We start from the raw sequence: 17,610 nt of genomic DNA, 5'->3' as shown, positions 1-17,610 counted from the left end.
TTCCATGTCACAGTATCTCATATTATGAATAGAAATTAAATCACACACTAACATTTTGAGTTGTGACTACACACTGTGTCATTACCTTTTTGTTTGTTTGTTGTTTAGTTGGGGGTTTTTTTCTTTGGGTGTTTTTTTGTTTTTTTTTTTTTTTGGGGGGGGGGGGGGGTATTATTTTGGCTCATCGTGCAGGAAGTCTGGATATAGATAGAACGAAGATGACGTCACTCAAGCCTTTGTTATTGTATGTTGCCATCCGCGTTTATGAGTACTTCTCACTAAACTCTATTAACCAGACTATAAAAGTTCATGGTTACACATAGTTTTGTGTGTTGGTCCGTTATACTTCCGGATGGCAATGTTATGAGCTTCTTGGCCAAGCGCATACTATCAATTATGAACTGTTCTCAGAAACATTCCTTTGCTATCTCTCTCTCTCTCTCTCTCTCTCTCTCTCTCTCTCTCTCTCTCTCTCTCTCTCTCTCTCTCTCTATCTCTCTCTTTTTTTTTTCTTTCTTTCTTTCTCTCTCTCTCTCTTTCTTTCTCTCTCTCTCTCTCTCTCTACTTTCTACTCTCTCTCTCTCTCTCTCTCTCTCTCTCTCTCTCTCTCTCTGAGTGACGTCAACTTCATTCTATCTATAAAGTACCGATGCATAAATCTATGTGTAAATATTTATAGATAGAACGAAGTTGATGTCACTCTGGTATTTGTTGTTTTGTTGTTTGTGTTTGTGGTTTTTTTTGTTTTTTTTTTTTTTGTTTTGTTTTGTTTTGTTTTTTTGCGTCCACGTTTATGAGTAATTCTCACTAAACTGCATTAACCAGATGATAAACGTTCAAGGTTACACGTAGATTTTATGTGTTGGTCCGTTATATTTCCGGATGGCAATGGTGTGATTTTCTTAGCCAAGCGCACAGCATCTGTAGTCTGATTTATGGAATTTATTGAGAACTAATCAGTAAAAGGGTTGTCTACAAACAATAACAAAGACGTCAATGTCATTCCATTTATAGATAGAATGCGCTTGGCCAAGGAGTTCACAACATTGCCATCCGGAAGTATAACGGACCAACACACAAACTCTGTGTAACCATGAACTTTTATAGTCTGGTTAATACAGTTTAGTGAGAACAACTCACAAACGCGGATGGCAAAAACAATAACAAAGGCTTGAGTGACGTCATCTGCATACTATCTATAGATAGAACGGAGTTGACGTCACTCAGGCTTTTGTTATTGTTTTCTTGGGGTCTGTTTGTTTTTTTGTTTGTTTTTTTTTTTTTTGTTTGTTTGTTTTTTTGTGTTTTTTTTTGGGGGGGGGGGGGGGGGTTGCCATCCAAGTTTGTGAGTAATTCTTACTAAACTGCAATACCCAGACTATAAACGTTTACGGTTACACATAGTTTTGTGTGTTGGTCCATTATACTTCTGAATTGCAATGTTATGAGTTTCTTCGCCAAGTGCACAATATCTGTAGACAGCCACCTTGATGATAAGTTCTCATTAACTTTGATTAATCAAACTATAAAAGTTTAAGTCTACACATAATTTTGTGTGTTGGTACGTTAGAATATAGATAGAATGCGCTTGGCCAAGGAGTTCACAACATTGCCATCCGGAAGTAGAACGGACCAACACACACACTCTGTGTAACCATGAACTTTTATAGTCTGGTTAATACAGTTTAGTGAGAACAACTCACAAACGCGGATGGCAAAAACAATAACAAAGGCCTGAGTGACGTCATCTGCATACTATCTATATAGATCGAAGTTGACGTCACTCCGGACTTTGTTATTGTTTTTTGCCATCCGCGTTTATGAGTAATTATCACTAAACTGTGCAAATCATACTATAAACGTTTAAGGTTACACATAGTTTTGTGTGTCGGTTCGTTATACTTCCGGATGGGAATATTGTGAGCTTCTTAGCCAAGCTCACAACATTGCCATCCTGAAGTAAAATATGAGTGACATCATCTTTGTTCTATCTCTGGTCTTTGTTATTTTTTTTTTACCATCCGCGTTTATGAGTAATTCTTTCTAAACGGTATTTACCAGACTATAAACGTTCATGGTTACACATAGTTTTGTGTGTTGATCTGTCATATTTCTTGATGGCAATGTTTTGAGCTTCTTAGCCAAGCGCAAACTATCTATAGATAGAATGCGCTTGGCCAAGGAGTTCACAACATTGCCACCCGGAAGTGAAACGGACCAACACACAAACTCTGTGTAACCATGAACTTTTATAGTCTGGTTAATACAGTTTAGTGAGAACAACTCACAAACGCGGATGGCAAAAACAATAACAAAGGCCTGAGTGACGTCATCTTCGAACTATCTATAAAGCTGGCGGATATACATAGCTTCAAAAGAATTCAGTCATTAAAAAGGCTGTATAAAAATAATAACAAAGAGCTGAGTGGCGTCAATATCGTTCCATCTATACCTATGTTTTGTTATATGTTATGTTATGTTGTGATATACTTTTTAAATCTCATTTCAGCATCAAAATATTTTAATCATTAAAAAGGCTGTATAAAAACAATAACCAAAACCTGAGTTACGTCAATAGCGTTCCATCTATACCTATGTTTTGTTATTATATTATGTTATGTTGTGATAATACCTTTTTAATCTCATTTCAGCTCACAACATTGTGTGATTAGATAGTCAACATCACTCATTTATAGATAGAATGCGATTGGCCAAGGAGTTAACATTGCCATCCGGAAGTATAACGGACCAACACACAAACTCTGTGTAACCATGAACTTTTATAGTCTGGTTAATACAGTTTAGTGAGAACAACTCACAAACGCGGATGGCAAAAACAATAACAAATGCCTGAGTGACGTCATCTGCATTCTATCTATAAAACATAATTATAGATAGAACGAAGATGACGTCACTCTGGTCTTTGTCATTCCTATTTGCCACCCGCGTTTATGAGTAATTCTCACTAAACTGTTTTAACCAGACTATAAACGTTCAAGGTTAAACATAGTTTCGTGTATTGGTCGGTTATACTTCTGGATGGCAATGTTGTGAGCTTATAAGCCAAGCGTATACTATCTATACGCTTGATTGTCTCTTGTTTTCCACGTGGAAGTATAAATCGGAAATGACATTTTGAACAATGAAAATATGTCAAGGCTCGTGGAGATGATCTATAGATAGTATGCGCTTGGCTAAGAAGCTCATAACATTGCCATCCGGAAGTATAACGGACCAACACACAAAACTGTGTGTATCCATGAACGTTTATAGTATTACTCAAGAACGTGGATGGCAAAAAACAATAACAAAGACCTGAGTGACGTCATCTTCGAATTATCTATAGCCTGACACTGACCAAAAAATGACGTCAAAATGCCAGTCTTTGGCTACAAAAGAAAACAAATCGTGAGTTATATTCAATAGTTCAACCAATGGGACCACTTGTTTCCATGAACACGACTAACGACAACTCACTAGGCGGTGCAAAAACCAAATAATGACGTCAAAATGCCAGTATTTTTGGGTTTCAGTGTCAGGCCGTAGCCATCGTTATGAAGGCCACGGTCGATGGCTACGATGTGACCCACATAGGGAAAAGTGTTCACAGTTTTCGAAATATCCAACTTCACAATAGACACCAAGTGGAAGGGAATAAAACCACGCCTCTTGGACAATCGTCATAATGTACACAATGGCAGTAATTGGTAAACATAGACAACTACACAGGTTTTACTATCGATGGTATGTGTCATAGTGCGGCTATGTGGTCTAGTGGTATGACACTCGCTTTCGGGTTGGAAAGCCCTGGATTCGAGCCTCGCTCGGCGCATAGTTGAAAGGATCGTTACTCACATTCTCTCACCGTACTCGGGTGTAAAATGGGTACCTGGTCGTTAACAGCTTTGTCTTTGTCAAAAAAAAATTGTATTATCGCCTAATAGGCGACATGTCTCGTTCTACATATTACGTGTTGCTGTTATGGACCCCTTGTAAAGCGCTTTGAAGGCGTTTAGTGAATATTACTCTATATAAAATCTCATATAAAAGCTCATATTATTTTAAGTAAAATACCCACTGTTCTACCGCTAGTTCAATAAAACCAACATAGAAAGCTATGTAGTCTGCAAACTAATTCCATTCGATTTCATTCACGTTATTGTCGAAAAACAATCAACTACGTTTATCCGAGTACGCCTGAAGGTGTGTCACAAATCCCATGTTTTAATTGGTCAAAAATCTACTGGTTCCTGTTATACTCATGGCTTTGTTTACAACTTTCACAAAGAAACCAACGTGTTTACATTTATTATTTTTTTAAAACATCCAATCGTTGGACAGCAACAAATCATGTGATCGATTACTCGGTTCGATGAAAACCTGGATAATGATCGCTCCCATTGAATGGAAAATCCGAAACACTAAAGAATAGGATTCAATAGTCTGATGTCACGTCCGATCATGCAACGAGCAGCTTGGTTCTAAACAAAGAAAATCTGTACTTTTTATTCTTCATGCTGGATAGAACTTTTTCACATGTCATGTGATCAGAATTATAAAAGTCTAAACATGATCATATTTATAATGTTTTTCTCCTCTGGATACACTTTTATGCTCGTCGGGGAAGTGCCGATTTTCTTTGTTTAAAACCAAGCTACTCTTTGCTGGGTGGACGTGACATCAGACTATTGAATCCTATTCTCGGAGATGCTTCGCCTGTTTTTTTGTAGCAAGTTAACGATTACGGCGCGCGAGTTTAACGTGTGCGACGTCTTGGGACAGATCCTGGTTGATTACCTCGTCGTTGGTCGATCGTTTAAGTTCGGGGAACGAAATCGTGAATTCGCTATTGATGACTTTCCCAGTACAATTTCCTGCCACGTGATATTTTCTAGAAGAAGATAATATATCACTTCTGACGATTGATTCTCCTCAAAGTAGACTTTAAAACAAAATAATGATGAAAACTTATATAGCGCAAAACTCCGAGATACCAGACTCTAAGCAAAATATAAGTTTCCTCTTGAAATCCCAGAATAAGTTTTTGCAAATTAACTGAATCTTGTTTCTGGAATCATTTTCTAGCTTTATCCACACAGACGTGTAGGTAAAATACTCTCAACATCTCAACATCCGCCAGCCTGATCAACGTACCAACACACAAAAACTATGGGCAACCATAAACGTTTATAGTCTGGTTAATACAGTTTCGTGAGAATTACTCATAAAAATGGATGGTAAAAAAAATGAATAAATAAATGTAGGTAAAATACTCTCAACATCCGCCAGCCTGATCAAACGTACCAACACACAAAACTGTGTGTAACCTTTGACATTTATATTCTCACTGATAGAATATAGTAAGAACCAATCAGATCATCCAAATGGCTGTCGAAATATGATTGTTAAAAAGAGCTGAGTGACGTCAACTCCGTCCTTTCTATACTTTGAACTCTGAACTGAGGACGAAAATAATTACACATAACCTCTACATTGATTTTTTCGAATTTTTTTTTTCCGATTTATTTTGTGTTCTTGGCAAAAACTTTCGACGTTATAAAATAATGTGTTTTTTTTAGGGTAGTTGTGTCAGCTGAGAAGGTTCATAACTACAAATGTATTCCATCTCCGATGAATATAGATGCTGTGTGCTTGACTAAGAAACTCACGACATTGCCATCCGAAAATATAACGGACCAACACACAAAACTATGGGCAACCTTGAACGTTTATAGTCTGGTTAATACAGTTTAGTGAGAATTACTCATAAAAATGGATGGAAAAAAAACAATAACAAAGACCTGAGTGACGTCAACTTCGTTCTATCTATAGATGATGTGTGCTTGGCTAAGAAACTCACAATATTGCCATCCGGAAATATAACGAACCAACACAAAGATGACGATGATGGTGACAACTTAATCCATTGCAAAATCACCAAGTTGACATTAATCTAAAAAAATGTCTATGCCTTGCTTGGATAAAAGAGGGGGGGGGGGGAAGAGAGAGAGAGAGAGAGAGAGAGAGAGAGAGAGAGAGAGAGAGAGAGAGATAAAACCACAAAATAGAATGTGCATTGAAGGAAAGATAATGTTTCAGAAAGAGCTGATTAAATGTCAGTGGCGACGTGGTGCAGTGGTTAAGCTGTCGTTCGTTAAAAAAAAAATAGAAAAAAAATTATCGTTTTTATTGCTATAGTAAGTAGATATATTCATAAAACTTTGAATTAATTTATTATTATTATTATTAGTAGTAGTAGTAGTAGTAGTAGTAGTAGTAGTAGTAGTAGTAGTAGTAGTAGTGTAGTAGTAGTAGTAGTAGTAGTAGTAGTGATCGTAGTGTAGTAGTAGTAGTAGTAGTAGTAGTATAGTAGTAGTAGTAGTTAGTAGTAGTAGTATTAGTATATATAGTATATATTATTATTATTATTATTTTATTATTATTATTATTATTATTATTATTATTATTATTATTATTTTATTATTATTATTATTATTATTATTATTATTATTATTATTATTATTATTATTATTATTATTATATATTATTATTATTATTATTATATTATTATTATTATTATTATTATTATCTTTATTATTATCATTATTATTAATAATTATATTATCATAATCACTATTATTATTATATTATTATTATTTATTATTATCATTATTATTATTATTATTATTATTATTATTATATATTATTATTATATTATTATTATTATTATTATTATTATTATAAATTTTATTATGTTATTATTATTATTATTATTATTATTATTTATTATTATAGTATAGTAGTAGTTAGTATATTAGTATATTATTAGTATATAGTAGTAGTAGTAGTGTAGTAGTAGTAGTAGTAGTAGTAGTAGTAGTAGTAGTAGTAGTAGTAGTAGTAGTAGTAGTATTATTATTATTATTATTATTATTATTATTATTATTATTACTATCAGTGGCGTGGGGCCATTGGATCGAATGGTGCCAGGAACCACACCAATCTTTTAAAAATCATTAACAGCATAATTTAATTAAAAATAAAACTGAGCAATTTTAACTCCACTGTCTTTCGCCAACTTGCCAACAACATACTGCCTTTTTCGTCTCCACTCTATTCAAGATTCCGAATCACGCATTGCGCCGACTCGTGTGTTGGTGACATCACTGCGCGAATTAGTGACTGAATCAACAAAGTGGTGCAAAGCAATCCGAGCTCCAGTTAATGTTCTATCCATTAGTATCGCTACAGCTGATTGAGCGAGAAACTGGGTCGAATTATACTATCTTCAAATAGCGGAAAAACCCTCGACTTGTGCCAGGATCTGAGAGCTCCACCGTTGGACGTCATAATTAGGGTAACTTCGGCCATCCAAAATATTACATTAACTGTCAAAAACACTGATCATTGTTAAGTTTATTTGTGAGCAGCAAAGAAAAACAACATAAAACTTAAAAGTATGACATATCAAAATCCCCCTCCCCCCCCCCCCCCCCCCACCACCTCTTTTTCACGATTATTGAATAAAGTAATTCTTTGCAACACGAAGCATGGGGGACGAATTTACCAACATTTTTCTTGCTTGTAGTGCGAGTTGATGGTTACGTGTGTATGAGTGTTTATTTGTGTCTCTGTGTGTGTATGTCTGTGTGTGTGTATGTGTGTTTGTGCGTGTGTATTTGTGTCAGTCAGAGAAAGAAAGCAAAGATTGTCAACAGTTATACTTTGGTGTGTTTTTTTATTTCTTAAGTACTTAAGTGGAGTGATTTTTTCTTTGTGATGCTTTAAGATCTGCATCTACCTTTAATTTGTGCAATCATTAATCGTATTCCACTGATTTTCATTATTTGAGATATAATTTGAAGTTTTGTTTTGTTAAACAATGAATTACAATGAATCAAGTTGACTCTTTACTTCACCGACCGTTTGGGAGATCGACACTAGATGATAAATTAGAAATAAAAAGACTAGTTCCTCACCAACCAACTGATTTTGAATTAACACAGGTGTGGAAATCTCGAAAACGCTCTTTTTCAGTGACATGGTATGACAGACATGAATGGCTCACAGTTAGTTTAGAAAAAACACGTTTCTTTTGTTTTTATTGTCTACTTTTTACAGATACAACAAACACTGACAAATCATGGACATCTATAGGCTATAGTGACCTTAACCACTTCTATCGTATTTCTTGACCTCCTGAACGGTGTTTTAGCACCCTTAAAAGAGTGAAAAATTTCTTGCGAAATTCAATGAAACGGGAGCAGTTAAATTCGTTAATGATTCCGTCAATTCACAAAGCTGAAATAGATGCCATTCCAGATTTCAATAAACAAATTATAAAAAGATTTGCAGAGATGAACCATCGCCGTGCAGATTTTCTTTACAAGTACTAAAAGTAAGTAATTTCTGTCATAGGTTTTTTTTTCTCTTTTGATTTACATTTATCACATATTGATTGCATTATCTACCAAATCCAATCCTTTAAATGGTTGACAAAGAATAATTACAAAGACCTTTTCACACGGGACTTGTATCTCAGTGTTGTGTCTTGTTGTTTTCATGAATTATTTGTTTTCGTGAGTTTTGTCCACTCGTAGAAACCATCGACCCTCCCCCCCACCCTTCCGAAAAAAAAGAGAGTTTTTAACAGGTGCTCTCTCCTCCTAATCGTGTTCACTATTTAAAAATGTTTTTTCTTCTTCTAATCATGGCACCACCATATGCCGTCAATACGCCACGCCGCTGATTACTATTATTATTATTATTATTATTATTATTATTATTATTATTATTATTATTATTATTATTATTATTATTATTATTATTATTATTATTATTATTATTATTATTATTATTATTATTATTATTATTATTATTATTATTATTATTATTATTATTATTATATCGGCAATAAAACTCCTACTTTAAATATCTATCTGTTAAAATTATCCTCGACTTGTCAGAAGCTCCTCTGAGGATTCGATATAAAAACGTTTTAACATTTTAAAAAATTGTTTATTTGTTTTTCAGAGTGCGAAAGATTTGATATTCATGCTACTCACCATGCTTGTGTATTTTCCACAGGAAAACGTCTCGTGTATACCTTGTATAATAGCACTTGAATTTATTGTGAATACTTGTCAGAAACAATATACACTTGACTTTTATATTACTACTACAAATGTTCAATCTTCAATAGTGTTTTATAAAAAATGAAATATTGTTCCCTTTTTTTTAATATCTCGTTTTCCTCTTGAGATTGCAACCATCCGTTAAAGTATAATATGTGCAAAATCTCCAGATCGGAAAAAAATCACGTTACAGGTCGTCACTGATAATTCATTAATTTGTGTACTTAGAAAGAGATTAGCTCAGTCAAATACAGTAGTAAGATCTATGACAAAGGTACAGATATGAGAAAAAAAATTATAGAAACTTTGATCACAGGTTGGGAGAGTTGGTTGGGCGGTAGCTGGTAGCTACCCGAACTGTCAATCATTGGTCACATAATCCCAATAGGTGAGAGAGGAGGGAAGCCACGCCTTTGGCCTAACAAAAGACTGACCGACGATTGGTTGGCCACTATACTACTGTTTGATATCGTTATAAATATTGTTCGATACAATACCAGTTGAAATCTATTGCTAGAGTGGAGGCGAGGCATTTAGTCAATCAGAGGGGAGGGAGAGAAATAGAGTAAAATGTACTATGTACAAGAACAAGAAAATGGACGGTCGGTGGGAGGTAGTTGGCAGGTGAGCGAGGCAAATATTCTATTACGTAGTACCAACATATAATTAGATATAGGACATTGTAGCGAGTCGTTTAAAAACATAAAATGAAAGGGGAGTGGTCATTACAAGCCTTGTAAGGCCGTGGTAAAATCCAGAGATTTGAAATGGTAAAATTGTACACAGTAATAAACACAACTAAATATATCTATCAAACAAAAATAAATGACACCCTTTTGCAATGGCACAATTATTTCCGTCGCCGATGCATTCCATGAAGGAATATAGATAATCTATCAAGAAAATTATGCCAAGCACGGAAAGAGGGAGGCCTTCCGAAAGCTCCTACATCCCCAGTATTCTTTGTTTTTTTTTATGTTTTAGTAGGGGTTTGGAAGGGGGGAAACTTTTTTTTAAAACAGGCTCCCCCCCTCCCAAACCCCCTACTAGAAAATTATTTTTTTAAAAGTCTCCCCCGCTCCCAAACCCCCTACTAGAACATTATTTAAAAAAAAAAACAAAGAATACTAGGGGGTGTAGGAGCTTTCGGAAGGCCTCCCCGGAAAGTTTCGGGCTCAAAACCCCTCTTCAACCAACAACAAATTAAAAGAGCTACCCAGTAACTGCTGGGTGAACAGGGGGTTGGGGTGGGGGTGGGGTCAGAACAAAATCTTGACTGATATACGGATTGATCTCGGTCCGTTCGTCTGTGAAGCGACTGCTCTACCGACTGAGCTATCGGCAGGTAAGGAGGTAGTTACAAGGATATTACATCGGGCTCATTTAGATACTGATAAATGAATGACGTTACGTTCACAATACTTAGGTTTAGTTCTTGCTACTTTATAAAAGATGAATATTATCTCATGAAGCGGCAAAATCTCTCAAATTAATTTACTGGTTTATTAAAATCCCTATTTCTAAAAAAGGCACGAGTATAATGTCGAGATGAACGAGATCTCGAAAAGTGAATTTGAAATTGAAATAAGAAGATTTTTTTTTAAACATTTAAAAAAGTTTTTGTAATGCATGAAATTGGGGATCTCGATAGTTCAGTTGGTATAGTAGAGCACTCGCTTCACAATCAAAGGGACCAAGGTCGATCCCGGGTGCAGTCGATGATTTTTCGGACACCCCCCGTCCACCCAGCAGTGATTGGGTAGATGGGTCTGTTTGATCCTAATTGCTATTGTCCGTTTCACGCTATAGAAACCGGGATAAACTTTAGCTCCATGGGCCTAATGGCTCTGAAGGAATGCGTGGAATTGTATTTTTTCTGCAATAATGAATATAAATTAACTCTCTTACAATCCATTTTCTGAAATTTCCCCAAAACGTCACACCCACCCAACATGAAAATAGATTTTACTTACCCAAACAGAAAAGCAATGAGCACATTCTATACATAATATTGTTCAGTACAATGAGCTCTACGACACAGTGTCGGGTTTTTATAGCGATAACCAAAAAAAAAATAATTAAATTTTGTGATGTACAAAAAAAAAAAAAAAAAACAGTGAGAAAATTTTGTGTTGTATTGTAAAGAATGTGACAAGTTTCATATAGGTAAAGAGAGGGTTTAAACCCCAAGTTTTCAGGACAAAGGCCATCCATTGACATCTGCTGCACCCCGTCTTTATCCCGTTTGGAGGTGATGCGTCACACGATGTGGTGATTTAGTCTTCTTTGTCAGATTGATGTTAGACGTCGGTATATCATATGCAATTGTGAAGTTTAAGTGTTTTCTCTCTAAAATGATGGCTTATAAATATTATGTTTTGGGAGAAATTCGTCCAGTCTGTTGATGTAAATGGTAAAATTTTAATTTTGAAAATTAATCACCACGAGTATTGGGATTAAAGGAAAGTTGGAAGAGCTTTCCAAACTTGAATAGATTGTGAAACTTTATTGTAATATTTGAAGAAAAAATTCACTTCTTTTCATTTTTAAAGTTATTTCATTGGTGAGGTTTTAAGCTAGTATCTATAATCGTAAGACATTATTTCATACCAGCAATAAATTCACTGACAAATCTTGGAACATATTTTAGGAAAATAGACTGCTTTTATACTGAGAAGTGTTAAATGGACAATGATAATTACATGCTTCCCTTTAGATAAAACGTTAATCTATCGAAAAATACTTTCCACTTGACCTAGAAGATCACACTACCCAATCATTGTTGAGTGGACAAAGTTATCAGAAAATTAAAGAGCATCCTGACCAATCCAGGAATCAAAACCAGTTCCTTTGCCTGTGAGGCAAGTGCTCCACCCATTGGGCTATCGGGATTTCCATAATTCATAATGTGGCATATAATAGTCTCGTCGCCGTGTTCATCCACAACAAAGACCAGCCAGATATTCCGACATGTCGCATGTCTTACTCATGTCTTGTTCGGTTTATCGAATGTCTTGTTTGTGAATTGAACCGAAACTATCAACCGTTGATGAGAAAATAGAACGGGATCAGATGTGAATGAAATCCTCCACTATTCATTCCAAATAGGGCCAAGCTATCGGGTGTTGAAGGGAGCCAAGGACCTACCAAGATCCGTGGTGGTGGTCTGTGGGGCTGGCCAGCCACCCGTCAACGGTGATGTGGATATAACGGAGAGGAGGATAGGATTAGTGCTCGGAGATAATCGGGGTGGGATTGGGATAAGCTTAATCCCGTTACTCCTTATCAAAACAAACGTGACACACAGAGATAGTCGGTGTCTGACGTGGGGTCGCTTCCCGGAGTGGCTGCTTGTTGTGTTTCGAATTTGGGAACACCGGTAGTTGTTGTTGTTGTTATTATTATTATTATTATTATTATTATTATTATTATTATTATTATTATTATTATTATTATTATTATTATTATTATTATTATTATTATATTATTATTATTATTATTATTATTATTATTATTATTATTATTATTATTATTATTATTATTATTATTATTATTATTGTTATTATTATTATTATTATTATTGCCATTCATCAGGGAAGGGATAAAATATATATTCGGATGTGAATGAGTACGTTCGTGAAGAATATTGTAAGAATATCAGTACAAAAGAGGCGTCTAACGACGAGTTGCATGGTTTGGGAAACGGAAATATGATTCATTATGCCATGCTTTAATAATAATAATAATAATAATAATAATAATAATAATAATAATAATAATAATAATAATAATAATATAATAATAATAATAATAATAATAATAATAATAATAATAATAATAATAATAATAATAATAATAATAATAATAATAATATCGCGCAACTTCAATGAATTCATGCTCTAAGGCGCTTTACAATAAAACACGAGTTCACAAAGGGAAAATAAAATAAAAACTACAGCACTGACAGCTTAGTTTGAATAACATTAAACTAAATAAAGTAAAGGCTATTTTTAAAACAGTTCAGTCTTTAAATTGGACTTGAAAGAGTTAAAAGTTGGAGAGTTTCTTGTTATGGGGGACAGGGAATTCCAGATTTTTGTACCTGCATTTGAGAAAGATCTGTTGGAAAATTTGGTTATTAATGTAGACCTAGTTCCGAGTTGAATGGAGATGGAGGATCGAAGATTTCGTGATGGTATATTGACGTTTAAGAGAGATTTGATATAGTCAAGAATTTGTCATGTAAGCATTTGTAGGTGATGCAAGCTACTTTGAATTCAATTCGTTGGGCAATTGGAAGCCAATGTAGTGATTTCAGAACAGGGGTTATTCTCTCATATTATCTTCTAGTCCTGGATATAACTCTAGCGGCGTTGTTTTGAACTACTTGCATAGCCCGAGTTGTTTTAGCGGGTAAACCAGATAAGAGGCCATTGCAATAGTTAATACGACTTGTCGTGAGGGCATGGGTGATTATTTTACCCGTCTCAGTGTCGAGGAGATCTCTAATTTGATTTATCTTTCTCAGGTGGTAATTTACTGACTTAAAGACTGGTGATATGCGTGGTCATGTCAAGATTTTCATGAAAGTAGAAGCCCAGGTTTCTGACGGATGGTGAGTTGTCAATCAATTTAAATGGTATTCGGATCGGAAGGACCTGGGTTCGAGTTCCGCTCTGAGCAGTGCATAGTTGAGCCCTTGGCAAAGGCTCTTTACTCACATTCTCTCACAGACAAAAATATTAGAAATATTACCAGTTGTTTGTTTTTCAATGAGGCTCTCTTTAGTTAATTGAGAAAATTATCTATATTTCGTTCCAATCCACAATTCCTCATTTGCATATTGCAAAATATTTTATTAAAAATCAATATAGATAGTTCGAAAATGACGTCACTCAGGTCTTTGTTGTTGTTTTTTTCCATCCGCGTTTATGAGTAATGCTCACTGAACTGTATTAACCCGACTATAGATAGTATGCGCTTGGCTAAGAAGCTCATAACATTGCCATCCGGAAGTATAACGGACGAACACACAAAGTTATGTGTAACCATGAACTTTTATAGTCTGGTTAATACAGTTCAGTGAGAATAACTCACAAACGCGGATGGCAAAATATAACAACAAATGCTTGAGTGACGTCATCTTCGAACTATCTATAAACGTTCATGGATACACACAGTTTTGTGTGTTGGTCCGTTATACTTCCGGATGGCAATGTTATGAGCTTCTTAGCCAAGCGCATACTATCTATAGACAGAATGCTGAATGCGCTTGGCCAAGGAGTTCACAACATTGCCATCCGGAAGTATAACGGACCAACACACAAACTCTGTGTAACCATGAACTTTCATAGTCTGGTTAATACAGTTTAGTGAGAACAACTCACAAACGCGGATGGCAAAAACAATAACAAAGGCCTGAGTGACGTCATCTGCATACTATCTATAGACGAGTCTAATTCATATTCCATACAATTAAGAGTTACGGAATTTCATTATCTATTTACGGTTTTCCAATTCTATTTCAGTTATCAAAATGACCTTTATTCATATAATTTACTATTTAAAATATCCGTTTCCAATTATCGATTTTATATTTGGATGAAGCATTGGCAAAGTGGTAAACCAGTCGTCTCTGAATTGAAAAGAGGTGGTTCAAATCCTAGTCCAAAGAGTTCAAAGTGATATTCAGCTGCTAGAAGCTGTGGACTGTAAAAAGTAATAAACAAAAATGAATCGTCGATCTGGTATTTTAGAAATGGAGTTATGTTTACATTTGTTTGGGGTTTGTTTTTGTTTTGTTTTTTTTTGTTTTTTGTTTTTTGTTAGCTGAAGAAGGGTTTTGAACCCGATACATTCCGTGTTTGGTATTTTGTTCTTCCTTGAAGCTGTTTTATTCATTTTTGTTTAATAATTTTAACAGTCCAAACAGCCGTAGGTTTATAATTAATTTGGCAACTATGTACTGCCACCCTAGTCACAATTGGATTCAATAGTCCCATGTCACATCGCCCAGCAACGGCGGCCATCGTGGTTCTAAACAAAGAAAATCGGTGCTATTTATTTTTCATGCTGGCTAGAACTTTTCATGTCTTGTGATCAGAATGTGTAAAAATCAAACATGATCAGATTTTTTATGTTTTTTCCTCTGAATACGCATTTATACTCGTCAGAGAAATATTTCATAAGGGCGTCCGCCATTGTTCCGATAGTTTAGAGCCAGTTACTAATTCACTATGCATCATTACGAGGGAAGTGACGTAACGACTGTTGAAGCGTATTCCCTCCTTATCTTATCACCAGGAGATGCAATATGTCACATTCTTCTTTCTAATTTCCTGTCATGAACCGGACAACTGCCGTACTCTGGAAATACACGTATTTAAAAGTATGATCAGAAAATTCGTCCCCCAAATATCGATCGGTTTAGATTAACCTCACGTTGGAAAAAATCTCTCAAACTTGGGACTTTGCTAGGTTTGAGACTTTTTGCCAAGATGAGGAGGGTCATTTATGTCTATCGGTATTTGAAGGACTTGTTTTCTGGCCAAATGTTTAAATACGCGTTTTCCTGAGTTCGGCAGGTGATTGGTTTAAAGTTACACTAGTCTTCGGCCAAAATTGAATCAAGCTCAGTCCTTCCAACCATTTTGTGACTTCGTGAAGTCCCAGGTTTGAGAGTGTTTACCATGATTAGGGTCATTTAAATCGATAGATAATTGAAGGACGAGTTTTCTGGCCAAAGTTTTAAATATGGGGTTTTCCAGCTCTGTCCTTCCAATCCAGTCTAAAGGACCAGGGTAGTAATTTTTTTTCCTCCCTCTCTTTAAAATAATGTCCAATCCAATCTCCATCTTTTCACAAGAGCTTTACTTTTTTTTTCCAATTTCTATCAAAGTGATAATATCGCAGACAATTCTAAATTTGATATGTCCCATATTAGATAGCATGATTTGTATCGAAACTTTGAAATGTCCTCTGAATCTTTTCTATCCTTTTATTGGGAAATATGTATTCTTTAAAAAGACAATTTATTGCTAAAATCCGGTATTATCCTCCTAAATATTTATTTATTAAAACGAAAGGGAAGAATAGATAATTTCGGACAATATGAGCATGTTGTATTCAAATGAGAAAATATAATTTATCAATACGGATTAAACGATGGCCTCTTTTCCATTTGTAACGCCAACGTCTTATTTATACATTAAGACATCTTATACAATTAATGACATGGATTCGCATGTTGATAACACCTATAGAGGTTATTCATGATTGCCACAATGTTCATATCATCATTTTTCTCATTTCCTTGACACCAATAAAAATAAATTATTGACTACGACCAACATGTCAATTTTTTAGTAGTCTACCTTCTTTGGCATAATTTCCATTCAGGATCAATCTTATCTTATCTTATATCAGGAATAAAAAATATAAGCAATATGAGCAATGGTAATGATTCAAATGTGACCGGCCGTCTCAAAGCAGGTATAATGTCGGGATGGACTCGGTGATGGAGATTGAATTCAAGGCCACGAGTGTAAAACTTGGGATTGGTTTCTCAAAAAAAGATTTTAAAATCTTGAGCTTTTAGAAATGGCAATATCCACTAAACGTTCACAAAGCGCTTTACAAAATGTCCATAGCCAACATCAACACTAAACATGATAGGCGATCTTACATTTTTTGTTCCAACAGAGACAACGCTGTTCACGACTAGGTACTCATTTTTACATCTAAGTACAGTGATAGAATTTGAGTAAAGAGCCTTTTCCAAGGACTCAACTATGCACCGCTCAGAGTGAGACTCGAACTCAGAACCTTCCGATACGAAGGCAAGTGTATCCGAAATTTAGGCTTTTATTTAGATTATTTTTTGGACATGCAAACTCACATCTCGAAATTATGTCAAAATATCAACTATTTGCTTAGAAACATTGGACAAGTGCGGCACCTTATCGATGAAGACGCATGCAAAATACTAGTCCACTCACAGATTACCTCAAGACTTGACTACTGCAACTCCCTCCTCTACGGGTGGCCAAAAATCTCGATCGCAAGACTGAAGCTACTCCAAAATAAAGCTTCTCTCGTATTGTTACCAAATCAAAAAAGTCAGATCATATCACCCCACTCTTGCAGTCGTTGCATTGACTTCCCGTGGAGAAGCGGATTGCTTACACAAACTTGCATGTTTCTGTTTCAAGTGCATCCATGGCACTGCTCCCAACTACTTGACATCTTATTTCTATCTACAATCCGAATCGCTCTCTCCGCTCATCTACTTCCTTGTACTTTAACCATTTGATTCCTAAGTCGAATTTTTCACGACGTGCTTTTGCTTATTCTGTTCCTTCTGTGTGGAATGCTCTTTCAGCGGACACCAGACAACCTAATTCTCTGTCCTCCTTTAAAGCCTCTTTAAAGACAGAGTATTTCCTTTCAGTTTTCTGTGAGAGATTTTATTGATTTT

General features: G+C 35.2%; 1 protein-coding gene across 3 annotated transcripts in view; it reads right to left on the bottom strand.

Moving 5' to 3' along the window:
• LOC144966342 (uncharacterized) overlaps nt 1–9,418 on the bottom strand; it is a 25,793-nt gene extending 16,375 nt beyond the window's left edge. Inside the window, exon 1 of one of the 3 annotated variants that reach the window (XM_078902669.1) lies at nt 9,066–9,418. The gene's annotated coding sequence lies outside the window, so the exon portion shown is untranslated. Of the gene's footprint in view, nt 100–9,065 lie in introns of those variants that run through there. The other 2 variants (XM_078902667.1, XM_078902668.1) reach the window with 2 other exon arrangements.
• Nucleotides 9,419–17,610: the final 8,192 nt, after the last annotated feature.

Source organism: Berghia stephanieae, chromosome 2 (assembly GCF_034508935.2).
Source record: "Berghia stephanieae isolate SIO BIC M18660-M18661 chromosome 2, UCSD_Bste_1.3, whole genome shotgun sequence".
NCBI classification, from domain to species: domain Eukaryota; kingdom Metazoa; phylum Mollusca; class Gastropoda; order Nudibranchia; family Aeolidiidae; genus Berghia; species Berghia stephanieae.
Note: the sequence above shows the minus strand (reverse complement) of the source record. Positions and strands in the feature narration are given on the sequence as shown.